The 15,372-nt window shown below is 43.0% G+C and overlaps 1 protein-coding gene across 6 annotated transcripts in view; it reads right to left on the bottom strand.

The window, feature by feature from the left end:
* Positions 1-14,514, bottom strand: part of LOC127635547 (HMG box transcription factor BBX) — a 53,676-nt gene extending 39,162 nt beyond the window's left edge. For 5 of the 6 annotated variants that reach the window (XR_007969486.1, XM_052115644.1, XM_052115646.1 and 2 more), the window contains exons 1-2: positions 14,421-14,514; positions 12,413-12,492 (exon numbers count right to left, since the gene is read on the bottom strand). The gene's annotated coding sequence lies outside the window, so the exon portion shown is untranslated. Of the gene's footprint in view, positions 1-12,412; positions 12,493-13,751; positions 13,972-14,420 lie in introns of those variants that run through there. The other variant, XM_052115643.1, reaches the window with a different exon arrangement.
* Positions 14,515-15,372: the final 858 nt, after the last annotated feature.

Here is a 15,372-nt window from a genome sequence, read left to right on the forward strand (position 1 = left end):
TGCAGATGCTCCAGACAAAATAAGTATCAAATGTAATGTAAACTGTACTGATCAAATTTAATCATAACTACAATATCATTTACAGAGTTGCAGTGATTTTACCATGGGTAAGGGGCGTTCTTTGGCAAGATGCAAAGTGGAGCCTCTCATGGCTTACTGCTTTAATTTATTTGTAATTGCTTTAATACATTTTTGGACCTACTCTATTTCACAGAATCATCTTTGACTGCATACGTATAACATATTTCATGCGACAAGGAAACCATGGTGTACTTTTATTTTTTTTTCTTTCAGTTCCAAGTTACCATAAAGGTATAGCTGGTAAAATTTGACATGGGGTATTAATATCAAACCAATCGGGCATTCCTTTTCTGATGAGCAGGATGGCCATTCTCCCCCTTTATGGCCGATCACTGTCACTATATACACTAGTGTCTGCTAAGCTGGAGTGGCAATAGCTGCATTTTGAGTGAATAAAGACCTGATATAGTACAATTAAAAAGACATTGTAGGAGCTTACATTTTCAAAAAACTTCTAGGAGAAAATATTCTCACAAAAAGATCATCTCACCAATTATCAAAATACATCACCAACATAACCTAAATATATGAATATCATGGTGAATTATGGTTGAGCATAAATATACAATATATTCATTTTCAAAACTATTGGGAATTACACTTACAGGGATATTCCTCCCAAAAGTAAAAATTATCTCATCATTTACTCACCCTTATGCTCACTTCGACATTGTGTCGAATGAAGTGACACTAGGGGTCTCTCTTGAGAGCCTTGCACATCTCTGAACTTGAGAAAACGGCAATGAGAATTTGCATGTCCCTCCCGGACATACAGGTATAAAAGGAGGGAATCGTGCCTCTGTCAATTCAGATTTTTTCTTCGGAACTGAGCAGTTGTGTGATCAGCGAACTGCAGTCAGTCACATACTGTTCCGCTCATCTCTATAGAGCGTATGCTGTTGGATCTAAGGCGCATACCAGCGGCTTCCTTCTCTGCACGGCAGTGCAGCTTTGCCCCTGGGCGCTTCGACAGCGCTTCTAAAAGAGAAGATTTTCTTAAGAGTTTCATTTCTCTAAAAGAGCAATACACAGCCGCGTTGAACATCCTTTTCAGGACGCTTCTTTATAAAGATGCCCTTCCACCCCTGTGTAGTTCTCTCTGCTCCTGACGGTCACAGACGCTGCCTCTGGGCAGCGATCAGACCGAGGCATTTGTGGATGGTTCATGTTCCCACTGAGAGAACCTCAACATGGCAACGTTGCGGCTTTCCTTCTTAAAGAGGAACGCCAATCCAGCCGCCCCCCACGTCGACCCTTCCTACGGGATTGAGGACAACCCGGCTGGCGATGGAGGCAATTTGGGGATGGCAGCAGGCTCCGTTTAGCCGGGTAGATCCCCACGAACCACCCACCCCACGGCACGCTCGTTAACTTCTGTCCAGGTGATAGCGGCTCGCCTCACGGCCAGTCTGATTACTCCCTTACTCGCCGATGATCATACCTTGATCGCGACAGCGCATCCGCTGGTATCAGTGGAGAGTGGAGGCTCCAGCTGATTTGGGAGTGGTTCTGCTTACTCTGCATCTAACGTGGAAGACTCGACTGGACTGCCGCCTTCGGGTCGGCACGCCCAGTCTGAGGCTGATGCCCAGATGGCCGATATGCTTCCCGGGCCGCCGTCAGCGTAGGGTTGGACTGGAACCCTCCGTACTCCCCACAGCCTTCGCGGCTAGACGATCGGTCCCTCGGGTCTGGGTGCTGTTCACAGCCACGCGCCCCCGGTTCCTTTCTTGCCGGAGGTGCACGATGTGCTGACGAGGTCGTGGAGGACACCCTTCACTGCTTGTAACCGACTTCCTCGCTCATCCACTCTCAATACCCTTGACGGCGGGGCGGCCCACGGGTACTCAGAGGTCCCCCAGGTGGATCGCCTGGTAATCCCCTCTCCAAGGCCTGTAGGATGACGTTGTCACTGACCTCAAAGCCTACAGAGCCGCTGGAAAGGCCGCCTCCACCCTGCACACATGGCCCTCCTGCAAGTTCACCAGGCCAAGGCACTCAAAGATCTGCACATGGATAGTCCTGACCCCAATGTGTTGCAGGAACAGCGCTCAGCGACCGACCTCGCCCTCAGGGCCACGAAGGTCACACCACGGACACTCGAGCAGGCGATGGCCACCCACGTGTTCCAGGAATGGCATCTCTGGTTGAACCAGGTCGAGATGCAGAACGTGGACAAAGCACGCTTCCTCAATGCCAAAGTCTCCCAGTTAGGTCTATTCGCCGACACCGTGGAGGACTTCACCCTGCAGTTCTCAGCAGTGACGAAACAGACAGAGGCCATTTCCCACATAATGCCCCACCACTGCGGGCCATGCTCCGTCTGCTCAATGAGGGTGTCCTCCTGCGGCTTCCAGAAGACAAGCCGCTAGGCCCCAAACTGGGCCCAGCTCTCAGCCCCAGCATCGAGCGCCCCTCATGAATCGCACGCCCCCACCCCCTCCCGAAAGTCCTTGAGGCCCCGGACCACTAAAGACAGCTTCACTAACAAACTTCCAGACCTATTTCATACACTCAATAAACCCCAAAGCCCAGAACAACTTCATGAAATAACAAAAAATATAAATGCAGTCTTCTCTAACACTCTTGATATTGTCGCCCCACTTCGATTAAAGAAAATTAAAGAAATAAGCCCTACACCATGGTACAATGATCACACTCATGCTTTCAAGAGAGCAGCTTGGAAAATGGAGCGCATGTGGAAAAATACTAAATTAGAAGTATTTCGTGGTGCATGGAAGGATAGTGTCTGTAGCTACAGACAGGCACTAAAAGCTGCCAGGTCAGCATAACTGAGTAAACTCAAAAGAAAATAACCACAACAATCCTAGGTATTTATTCAGTACTGTGTCTAAATTGATTAGGAATAAAGTCTCAACAGAACCAGATATTATGTCGCAACACAAGAGTAATGACTACATGAATTTCTTTACAGATAAAATTGAAATAATTTCAATGGAATTATGCAATCATCTGTCATAGCACCTCAGAAAACAGTGTCTAATAATTTTCCTCATGTGCAACTTCAATCCTTCACTATCATAGGTCATGAAGAGCTAACAAAACTTATCGAAACATCAAAAGCCACAACAAGTTTGTTAGATCCTATACCAACTAAGCTCTTAAAAGAGGTATCTCCTGTAATTTCAGAACCTCTTCTTAATATTATTAACTCCTCGCTATGCTTAGGACATGTCCCAAGAAACTAAAATGGCAGTTAACAAACCACTTATTAAGAAGCCACAACTTGATCCTGGAGAACTGGCTAATTATAGACTGATTTAAAATCTCCCGTTTATGTCAAAAATACTAGAAAAGATAGTATCCTCCCAAATGTTAATTTCTACAGAGAAATAGTATATACGAAGAATTTCAGTCAGGATTTAGGGCTCATCACAGTACAGAGACTGCACTAATCAGAGTTACAAATGACTTGCTCTTATCATCTGATCGCGGCTGCATTTCTCATCTAGTAATTTTAGATCTTAGTGCTACATTTGACACGGTAGATCACGACATTCTCTTGAATGGGCTAGAGAATTATGTTGGCATTTGTGGAGTTGCATTAGCATGGTTTAGGTCATATTTAGCAGACCGCTACCACTTTGTCCAAGTAAATGAGGAATTGTCAAACCAAACAAAAGTAAAATATGGAGTGCCACAGGGATCAGTTTTAGGGCCTCTGCTTTTCTCCTAAAGTTTCCACTGCTATGCAAACGATACACAACTTTATATTTCTTCAAAACCTGATGAGGTTTCACAATTCTCCAAATTAGCAGAGTGTATCAATGAAATAAAATATTGGATGGCCAGAAATTTCCTCCTACTCAATTCTGACAAAACAGAGGTACTAATTATTGGATCAAAATTTTTTTAACAAAATTAAAAATAAGCCACTACAATATAATTTGACTCTTGATGGATGTACGGTTACATCATCTTCAACAGCAAAGAACTTAGGTGTTATATTTGATACCAATCTGTCCTTTGAAAATCAAATTACCAATGTTTGTAGAACAGCATTCTCCCACCTAAGAAATATTGCAAAATTACAGCACATGCTCTCTGTTGCTAATGTCGAAAAACTAATTAACGCGTTCATGACCTCAAGACTAGATTGTTGTAATGCATTACTGGGAGGATGTCCAGCAAGATCAATAAACAAACTTCAATTGGTTCAAAATGCAGTAGCCAAAGTGCTAACGAGAACCAAGATATATGATCATGTTAGCCCCATTTTATCATTGTCACATTGGCTACCTGTTAAATTTCGTATTAATTTAAAAATTCTGTTAACTACATACAAAGCTTTGAATGGTCTAGCTCCACAGAACTTATGTGACCTTCTACCATGCTATATTCCATCACGTTCATTATGATCGCAAAATTCTGGCCTGTTAATAGTTCCTAGAATATCAAAATCCACAAAAGGAGGTAGATCCTTTTCATATTTGGCTCCTAAACTAGGGAATAGTCTCCCTAACACATTTCGAGATGCAGACACACTCCCTCAGTTTAAGTCTAGACTATAGACTCATCTATTTAGCCAGGCATACACATAATTTATCCTCCAACCCACAATTAGGCTGCTTTAGTTTCGTCTGCCAGAACCAGAAACACTGATCATGATTTATAACTCTGCAATAAATTGAATGGCATCTATGCTTATATTATTTTATTTGTTTCCCTGTCTCAACCTCGGGCATCCTATCCTGAGGTCACCAGAACCAGCTGGATCCAGCACCATTCCTGCTTCGTGTTGGACTCCACTGCTAAGGGCCGCTGAATGATGATGACTAAATGCAGCCGGTGCCAGCCAAACATCACTTCAGTTTATTATGATGAACTGATGCCAACTCCAACCATAAGACATGGGATAATTCATATGCCATTTTCTGAACCTTGGATTTAGGATGGACCACACCGAACATCACCGAAATTACCAGCCAGGTTCAACTGCGTTTCACATGTTAGCCAGAGGGGAACTGGCCCCCACAGTGAGTCTGGTTTCTCACAAGGTTATTTTTCTCCATTAATCAACATTTTATGGAGTTTTGTGTTCCTTGCCACAGTCGCCTTCAGCTTGCTCACTGGGTTATTAATACAATTATTATTTAATTATTTTTAAACACGATTAACAATCGTATTTTATCTAATTACACAATGAGGATTCATCGACATTATAGACATTACAGTTTTATTGTCTGTTAATGCCTGATCTTCTGTAAAGCTGCTTTGAAATGTGTGTTTGTGAAAGGCGCTATACAAATAAAATTGACTTGACATATCGTGTGTTCATCACCCCCGCCTGCTGCCAGACTTTTGACCCCTGGAAAGACCTCAATTTTCTACGGACAGGAGTCCCCCTAAAGCAGGTGTCCTGATGCGTTCTAGTCACCACAGACAACTCCAAACAGGGTTGGGGCTCCTGGACGCGGCCCTGGCTGGGTTGGAACATCAACTACCTAGAGTTGCTGGCTGTAATACTTGCCCTGCGGAGGTTTCGCCTGCTAATATGGGGCAAGCACATCTTGATTCGATCAGACAGCACCGCGACGGTAGCGTACATAAATCGACATGGCGGCATGCGCGCTCATCATGTCACAACTCGCCCGCCATCTCCTCCTTTGGAGCCAGCAGCGACTCAGGTTATTGCACGCCACTCATGTCCCAGGCAACCTCAACATGGCAGCGGACACGCTGTCGTGAAAAGGTACGCTCAGCGGAGAGCGGAGGCTCCACCCCCCAGGCAGTCCAACTGATTTGGGAGCGGTTCGGAAAGCACAGATAGACCCGTTCGCTTCCCAAGAGACCTTCCATTGCCTGCTCTGGTACTCCCTAACGGAGGCTCCACTCGGGACAGACGCGCTGGCACACAGCTGGCCCAGGGGGCTGCTGAAGTACGCATTTCCTCCAGTGAGCATACTTGCACAGGTGCTGTGCAAGGTCAGGGAGGATGAAGAACAAGTCACTCTGGTGGCCCCCTACTGGCCCACACGGACTTGGTTCTCGGATCTCACGCTCTTCGCAACAAATTGCAGAATTCCCCTGAGGACCTTCTTTCTCGGGCACCCTCTGGCATCCACGCCCAGACCTCTGGAACCTCCACGCCTGGCCCCTGGATGGGATGCGGAAGATCTAAGTGGCTTACCACCTACTGTCATAGACACGATCAACCAAACCAGAGCTCCCTCTACCAGGCAACTTTACGCCCTAAAGTTGAGCTTGTTCGCGATTGATGTTCTTCCCGGTCTGAAGACCCACAGAGGTGCGCAGTTGGGTCAGTGCTCTCATTTCTGCAGGAGAGGCTGTCCCCCTCCACCTTGAAGGTGTATGTAGCTGCAATCATGGCCCACCACAATGCAGTGGACGGCAAGTCCTTGGGTAAGCACGACTTGATTATCAGGTATCTTAGAGGCGCCCGTTAGTTGAATCATCCCCGGCCAAGCTTGTTCCCCTCCTGGGAACTCTCAGTGGTTCTCACAGGCCTTCAGAGACCCCACTTTGAGCCGCTAGAATCAGTCGAGCTCAAAGCCCTCTCCTTGAAGACGGCCCTCCTGATCGCGCTCACGTCCAACAAGAGGGTTGGGGACCTGCAAGCGTTCTCTGTCAGCGACACCTGCCTGGAGTTCGGTCCGGCAGACACTTATGTTGTCTTAAGACCACGACCAGGCTACATGCCTAAGGTTCCAATGACCCTCTTCAGGGACCAAATAGTGAACGTGCAAGCGCTGCCCCAGGAGGAGGCAGACCCAGCCTTTTCATTGCTGTGCCTGGTACGTGCTTTGCGTACCGCACGCAGAGCTTTAGATGTTCCGAGCAGCTCTTTGTCTGCTTTGCTGGACAGCGGAAAGAGAACGCTGTCTCCAAACTTAGTCTTTCCCACAGAGTTGTTCAATTGCATTGGCCTATCACATCCAGGCCATGCCCGCCCGCTTGCGGGTTCGAGCACACTCGACAAAGTGTGGCATCCTCGTGGGCAGTGGCCAACAGCACCTCCCAAGCAGACATATTAAGAGCAGCAGGCTGGGCAACACCTAATAACTTGACGAGATTTGACAATCTCAGGGTTGAGTCGGTCTCGTCCTGTGTTCTCTCAGGTCCGAGCCGGTAGAACTAGGTAACGCGGAACAACTGACCAGGTGTACTGCTTGTACCTAGCGCCTTTCATCTCCACCGTGGCGATCATGTGCACTCTTATCCCAAGAGACCCCACTAACTCGGCTCCCTGGAAGACTCCTCCCTAGCCCTCTGGTCCGCGAATTCAGTGGAGGAATTCCCCGACCAGAACCACTACGGGTACTAATATTACTCTGTACTGGAATAGGTGCTCCACAGGATGGGCCCTTGTGTGGAGTAACCCCCCCGTTTGAAAGACGCACAATTCCCTCCTTTTATACCTGTATGTCCAGGGGGGGGTCTTTGGTCTTTTATCAAGTTCATCAGAGATGGGCAAGGCTCTCAAGTGAGACCCCCTAGTGTTTCTTCATTTGACACAATTTCTCGTTCACTCCATCAGGGACAGTATGACAGTAACCGAAACATTTTACAGTAAAATGTGACTAGAATTTGAAGTACGAATCTGATAAATGGCAGTATATACTAAACACTTACAGTTGAAGTCAGAAGTTTACATACACCTTAAATACATTTTAATTGTACAAAACATTCTCTGTCTTAGGTCAGTTAGGATCACTACATTTTTAAGAACGTGAAATGTCAGGATAATAGTAGAGAATAATTTATTTCAGCTTTTATTTCTTTCATCACATTCCCAGTGGGTCAAAAGGTTACATAAACTTTGTTAGTGTTTGGTATTATTGCCTTCAAATGGTTAAATAGCCTCCCACAAGCTTCTCACAATAAGTTGCTGGAATTTTGGCCCATTCCTCCAGATAGGACTGGTGTAAGGTTTGTAGGCCTCCTTCCTCGCACACGCTTTTTCAGATCTGCCTACATATTTTCTATTGGATTGAGGTCAGGGCTTTGTGACAGCCACTTCAATACCTTGACTTTGTTGTCCTTAAGCTAGTTTGCCATAATTGAGGAGGTACGCTTGGAGTCATTGTCTATTTGGAGATTTTGTCTTGAGATTTTGCTTCAATATATCCACATAATTTTCCTTCCTCGTGATGCCATCTATTTTGTGAAGTGCACCAGTCCCTCCTGCAGCAAAGCACCCCCCGCAACATGATGCTTCCACCCCCATGCTTCACGGTTGTGATGGTGTTCTTCGGCTTGCAATCCTCACCCTTTTTCCTCCAAATATAACGATGGTCATTATGGCCAAACAGTTTAATTGTTGTTTCATCAGACCAGAGGACATTTCTCCAAAAAGTAAGATTTTTGTCCCCATGTGTACTTGCAAACTGTAGTCTGGCTTTTTTGTGGTTTTGGTGCAGGGGTTTCTTCCTTGCGGAGCAGCCTTTCAGGTTATGTCGATATAAGACTTGTTTTACTGTGCATATACTTGTATACCTGTTTCCTCCAGCATCTTCACAAGGTCCTTTGTTGTTGTTGTTCTGGGATTGACTTCCACTTTTGTGGAACTTTTGGTGCACTTTTCGCACCAAATGAGTTCATCACTAAGAGACAGAATGTGTCTCCTTTCTGAGCGGTATGGTGGCTACATGGTCCCATGGGGTTTATACTTGCATACTATTGTTTGTACAGATGAACATGGTATCTTCAGGTCCTAAGGATGAACCAGACTTGTGGAGGTCCACAATTGATTTTATGAGGTCTTGACTAATTTATTTTGAATTCCCAATGATGTCAAGCAAAGAGGCACAGAGTTTCAAGGTAGGCCTTAAAATACATCCACAGGTACACCTCCAATTAGCCTATCAGAAGCTAATTGCAGAAAATTGACATTTCCAAGCTGCTTAAAGGAACAGTTAACTTAAGTGTTAATGTAAACTTCTGACCCACTGGAATAGCGATTTACTCAATTAAAAGTGAAACAATCTGTCTGTAAACAATTGTTGGAAAAATTACAAATTGTCACGCACAAAGTAGATGTCCTAAATGACTTCCAAAAAGTAGTTTGCTAATATGAAATTTGAGTGGTTAAAAAACCAGTTAATTACTTCAACCTAAGCTTATGTAAACTTCTGACTTCAACTGTATATGAAATACATACTCATATATGGTTTTCACAGATATAAAAAGGTCACATACGTACATATATGTAACATTTATTCTTCCAAATAGCCTTCTTGTGGAATATGAGTATGTATGCAAATGCTCAAATATATGAACTACAGTTTTATATGTTTGCATATGGCCATATTTCAGGTTTCTGTGTTAGACAAAGTAATAAATCAAAACAGGCCTAATTATTGAATCCTCATTTGTGTTTTTTGTTTACAGTTTTATTGTAGGCCTATTTTAATCTTGCATTTTCTGCAGAAATTTTAATATTGAAAATTAGTAAGGGTCTCCTAACAGCCATATCACAGGTTTCCACTAAAATGTATGGTATTTTCATATGTGTTCATTATTCTTAGCTTGCTAACTAAATTTACTGAAATATTTACATGTTATTGCATTTATACTGTCATTGACACAAATTACACATGTATCCACTAATGATTTGTGAGTTTTTACTGCCAAACAACCCAAACAAATGCCACAAATTGCACCACAATGTATGAGCAAAGCGGCAATAAATTCTGTCATTTTGGACCGCAATAATCAGGAAATCCTAGTGGGACTGATTGTGTAATTTCATGTTTATTCTATGTATTATAATGTTTATTCTAATACAATTCCTAGCACGACTGACTTAAGTTGAAAATGCATAACTGTAAACCTGTTTGTTTGTTTTTACAAGCTGTGGGATGAGTCAAAATGATTATCTGGAGGAAATTGACAACATGCTGTCAATGGAGCTTAAGTTCTATTTAACTTGGAACATTCCTTGAACATAAGTTTAGATAGACAAAATGTATTAAACAATGATATTGAATCTTCTGACATACACAAATATAAACCCATTAACAAGCTCTAAAAAAAATATTCTCGTTGACAGCCAAGCAAGCATTACTTGACTTCAATTTGAATAAACTGATTCCGTGATTTTCTATGTTTTTTGTCTCTCCGGTGCAAATACCAATTTCAATACTGGCAAAGGAAATCAACAATAACAATGATCGACTTGGAGAAATTTAGGGGAAAATTATCAAATTAAATTAGAAAATTTGAAATCTCACTATGAGCATTAGAACAAGGGTTTTACACCATGCATTTCATGAAGTTTACTGTGCAAAGTTTGCAGGAATTTTCCCATCCTCTCTTATGTGCTCTCATGCACTTCTAATGTGAGGTCAATTTCAAAATACTTCCAAATATTACACATTTAAATAAAATACGAGTTTAAAACTTCACTGAACCGAGATAACAGTGACAGTGCTACAGTATTTGCAATAGGTTTGCATTTTGTTTACAAAGTTATACTTCTAAGAAACTTATACAAAAAGCTACTCTATTATATATAAATTCAATAATCTTCTAAGAGTCAAAGAATGTGATTTGGATGTTGCCTACTGGTGCATGACATTAATCATAACCATCATATTCAGTATTTGATTAACAAACAAATAGCTAAATGGGGTAGATAATGACAAAGATAGGTAGATAAGAAACTGATTGACTCTACAAAAGAGAGAAAAGGGATTGGGCAATACCACACTTTTTTATTTATGTCTTCACTGTTAGCTTTATGTCTCTTAATATAACAGTTTCCTATTAGTTGTGCCACAAGAAGTAGATGTAAACTTTGATACAGGAATGTGTCCCAAAAAAAGAGACACACATGATAAAATATAAGGGCTTATTTGATATTCAATGTAAATACAAGCTATAAAACAGGATAGTGGGAATTTTAAACTATATAATATTAATATTTAAGTACTTTTAACTGTAAACAAATTGCAATTTGGTCAACACTTGGTTAAACATTAAAGCTAAAGTCAGAAGTTTACATACACTTAGAATAAAGTCATTAAAACGAATTGTTTAACCACTACACAGATTTCATATTAGCAAACTATAGATTTGGCAAGTCGTTTAGGACATCTACTTCATGCAAGATACAAGTAATTTTTCCAACAATTGTTTACAGACAGATTGTTTCACTTTTAATTGACAATCACAATTCCAGTGGGTCAGACATTACCATACACTTTAAAGGCACCTTAACGGTGCCTTTAAGCAGCTTGGAAGATTCCAGAAAATGATGTCAAGCCTTTAGACAATTAGCTTCTGATAGGAGGTGTACTGAAATGGAGGCCTTACACAAGGCCTACCTTGAACCTCAGTGCCTCTTTGCTTGACATCATGGGAAAATCAAAAGAAATCAGCAAAGACCTCATAAAAAAAAAAAAAAAGTGGACCTCCACAAGTCTGGTTCATCCTTGGGAGCAATTTACAAATGCCTGAAGGTACCTCGTTCATCTGTACAAACAACAGTATGCAAGTATAAACACCATGGGACAAGACATCATACTGCTCAGGAAGGAGACACATTCTAGAAAATAATGTATTTTGTTGCGAAAAGTGCAAATCAGTCCCAGAACAACAGCAAAGGACCTAGTAAATATACTGGAGGAAACAGGAAGACAAGTATCTATATCCACAGTAAAACAAGTCCTATATCAACATAACCTGAAAGGCTGCTCAACAAGAAAGAAGCCACTGCTCCAAAACTGCCATAAAAAGCCAAACTACACTTTAAAAGTGAACATGGGGACAAAAATCTTACTTTTTGGAGAAATGTCCTCTGGTCTAATGAAACAAAAATTTAACTGGTTGGCCATAATAACCATTGTTATGTTTGGAGGAAAAAGGGTGAGGCTTGCAAGCCGAAGAACACCATCCCAACCTTGAAGCATGGGGGTGGCAGCATCATGTTGTGGGGTGCTTTGCTGCAGGAGGGACTGGTGCACTTCACAAAATATACGGTAGAAGTGTAACTTGTATCGAACCCGGAATATTCCTTTAATTACATTTTAAATTAGACTATATGACCATTAAACACACTGTTTGTATCCGATTACTGTTATTAAATGCAATCATTCAGAAAACTATAACTTTGGAGCATCCTAGCTTGGTGTATAATAAAAGGTTGAAGAATGAATATGTATTTCATCTCGGATTGAGCACAACCCAATAAGCAGGTGATTATGCACAGACATGAGCTTAAAATCTGTGATGTCATGACTGGTTGATCCATGATGTGAAGACACCAGATCCCAAATAGACTGTGAAATCGCAAGATACAACTGCTGATGGAGAAAAAACACATGGAATGACGTGAAGGTGTACTTACAGTCACAGAATATGAAAATACTGTATTGGAAAGATGAGGATGGATCTGTCAGTCAGGCTGTATCATGCGATGAAGATGACCTACAAAGTGAAACAACAACAACAAAAAGAAAAACACACTGTGCCCTCAGTACAGGAATATATCGTAGAAAGCAAAGCCAAATGCACCACATAACACTGTCTCGACTCTTTTTAAACGATTATAAACGTGTGTTGTGGATTAGTTAGAGGCATACGTGCGCGCGCTGCTGCTTCAAACTATGGTGGCACCTTCGGTTTTGTTGATGAAGCGTAAAGTTATGAATTCCCCGTATACATCGAGTGACATCACTCACAACACACATGGAATTCATTAAATACACGATGGCTCGTTCACATATTTGTTATTAAAGCATATCCTACACTATTTCGTCGAGTGGACGGACCGAACACACCGTTTAGTTTTCAGGTATAGCCTGAGAGCGGTGCTCTCGCGCTCTCTCTCTGCAGCCCGGAGGAACTCTTTAACACACAATCAAGAACTCCAATCTCGCTGAAATTCTCGCATTATTAACACAATAGTGCCCATTTCATAACTCATTTGAACCCTTATCTGAACTGAGCTCAGACGGTGCAAAAAAAATGTCGATGTGGGCTGTGACAACACATACAAGCGAAAAGAGAGTCCATCTTGCTTTGGGGAAGATGAAGTATAAATCTCACTCCTGTCAAACTCCGCCAAGGCGTTTTAATACAGAGAAAACCCCCTCCGCGAGCTTTCATTACTTAAACTAGGGGTTTTCGAGGCAGACTTTTCACATGATACGGTTTTGTCTTAGGGTTCCTCGCTGCGTCTCGCCAGATGGAATCAAAGTAGCTGGCTAGCCTGCTAGCCCCCTATGATGCGAGATATATAGCGCGTCATAGCCAGACCACTGTGCAATAACCGCACGCGCTGGCTACTTCGTAAACGACACGTTCACACTTTTGGAACGCAACTTCGATGAGACGCGTTCGAATGTTTTCGTGACGCTGTAACCTTGCGCTGGATGAGGGAAGTGCCCATTCTGATCCTCTGATGAGAGCAAATCGCTGCCTTTCTCCCCCCACCCGTGTCGTACATGTTGTATCTACGCTTCGAGGGTCGCATCGTTCATTTCACACAAAGCAGGTGTCAAACACACCGATTGCTGAAGTTGTTTATAATCGTGCGATTCTCCATTTCGCCTCGGTGCAACAAACTGGCAAGAATTTCGCCCAGTCTGCGCGCGAGCTCGCGAACAATCGGCACTCGGGTGTTTTTCGCACACAAAATATGTCCAAGTTTTCAGTCATCGCGGCATGCATGAGCGCAAACTTACCCCTGAAATCCTGCCGAAACCCCAAGGCCTTCTCATTCCAGCATTCGGTGCACTTCAAACTTATTGACAGACCAGAACTGCTCTGCAGTGGCCGTCCGTGCAGACAGCTCCTATATTAATTTTACCGGATGAACGCCGCCGTGCATGGAACGGCGCAGTGTGAAGTCGACAAAACTACATCCAAATAGCGCCGATCGCTCCTAAAACGAGTAACGGTGGTGTCCGAATACCACTTCGAATGAGTACTTTCGTTTCAGTCGAACAATTCCCCTCTCAGCTTATTTTCTCTCGCAGCCCTCCTCCTCCCCCTTTGTGCGTTCAAGTGTTCCCACCGACTGTTCTGTTATGAAGCCCGTGTGCACTGCGTGGATGTTCATAGCGCTGGACTAAATGGCCTACCCTTGTCACATCATCATCATCAACATGCATTCAATCTGTGCCCTTATGAGTCAAGTCATTCAGCCCTAAACTTTTCTACTCCCTTTCAATTGATCATAGCACCCATTTCTAGAGGATGACACCACTATCCTTTTTGATCACAAGTCCACTCTATTTCTACTAGTCATTAAGACTACTTCAATAGAGCTTCCTGGTGTTGCATATTCGTGTCAGATCGGTGTTGTGCTTGTAAAATAAAGTATTTAACTGTGCATGTGCGTCGGCGCTTACCTGCAATAGGCCACCAAAGTGACTTTACAGTTCTGATGTCGACCGTGCCGTTGTCCACCTCTCTCAGTGTCTTTCCCTGTTCACTTTTTTCTTCTTCTTTTTTATGTGTGCAACATACAGTCTACTGTACATGCACTGTGAAAATAGTTTTCATGTAAGGGCGGTTGTGATTGGCCGCAAGCTTGAGTGACAGCCCGAGAAGCCAATCAGAAAGCGCGAAACATTTCGGCACCGTTTCGACACAGATAGATTAAAACCACATCTTCATAAACGTCCTGGACGTTCATACAAAGCGAACAACACTCAATAGTTACAGAAGAAGTCCAGACAATTATTCATTAGATCAACAGGAGGTGTACATTTAACGATACAGAGACGCCATCGAGAAAAGAGAGCTTGTACACAGTGTGACATACTACAGAGCTATTCCCAACACACACCAAGCCGTTTTCGAGTACAAACACACGTTTGTGAACAACACTGATGTAGTCGCCCGTCATTCACTCCTCTTGCGGGTTCATTATGGCTAAAACACGCTATAAAGCCATTCGAGGTGTTCGTTCGTGTCACTGCCCTCGTTCTCTCACACATACTGCTGCTTCTGCTGCACCGTTTTCCTGTCTCGTGCCCTCTTTATGAAGAGTTTTTCGTGCGATGGCTGTACGTGCTAACATGAGAGTGGACATTGCATTATATCAGCCTATATATCAGTTTGGCCACACATTAGCTGCAATCGAACAATCTATTTCCGTTTTTATGATGTTGACGATTAACGATGATGACTATCATGAGGAAGAGGGGGTTGACAGACAGAATCGTACCTGAGAGATGGGTTGTGCGATGCTTCAGCGTTCTAAGTTCATACTTTTGATATCTGTCAGGCTTTCGTGGTGTAATGCGAGATTTAACCCTATGCATGCGGTACTGGAAGAATCAGGACAGTATGCTGTCA

The sequence above is a fragment of the Xyrauchen texanus genome, chromosome 43 (assembly GCF_025860055.1).
Source record: "Xyrauchen texanus isolate HMW12.3.18 chromosome 43, RBS_HiC_50CHRs, whole genome shotgun sequence".
NCBI classification, from domain to species: Eukaryota; Metazoa; Chordata; class Actinopteri; order Cypriniformes; family Catostomidae; genus Xyrauchen; species Xyrauchen texanus.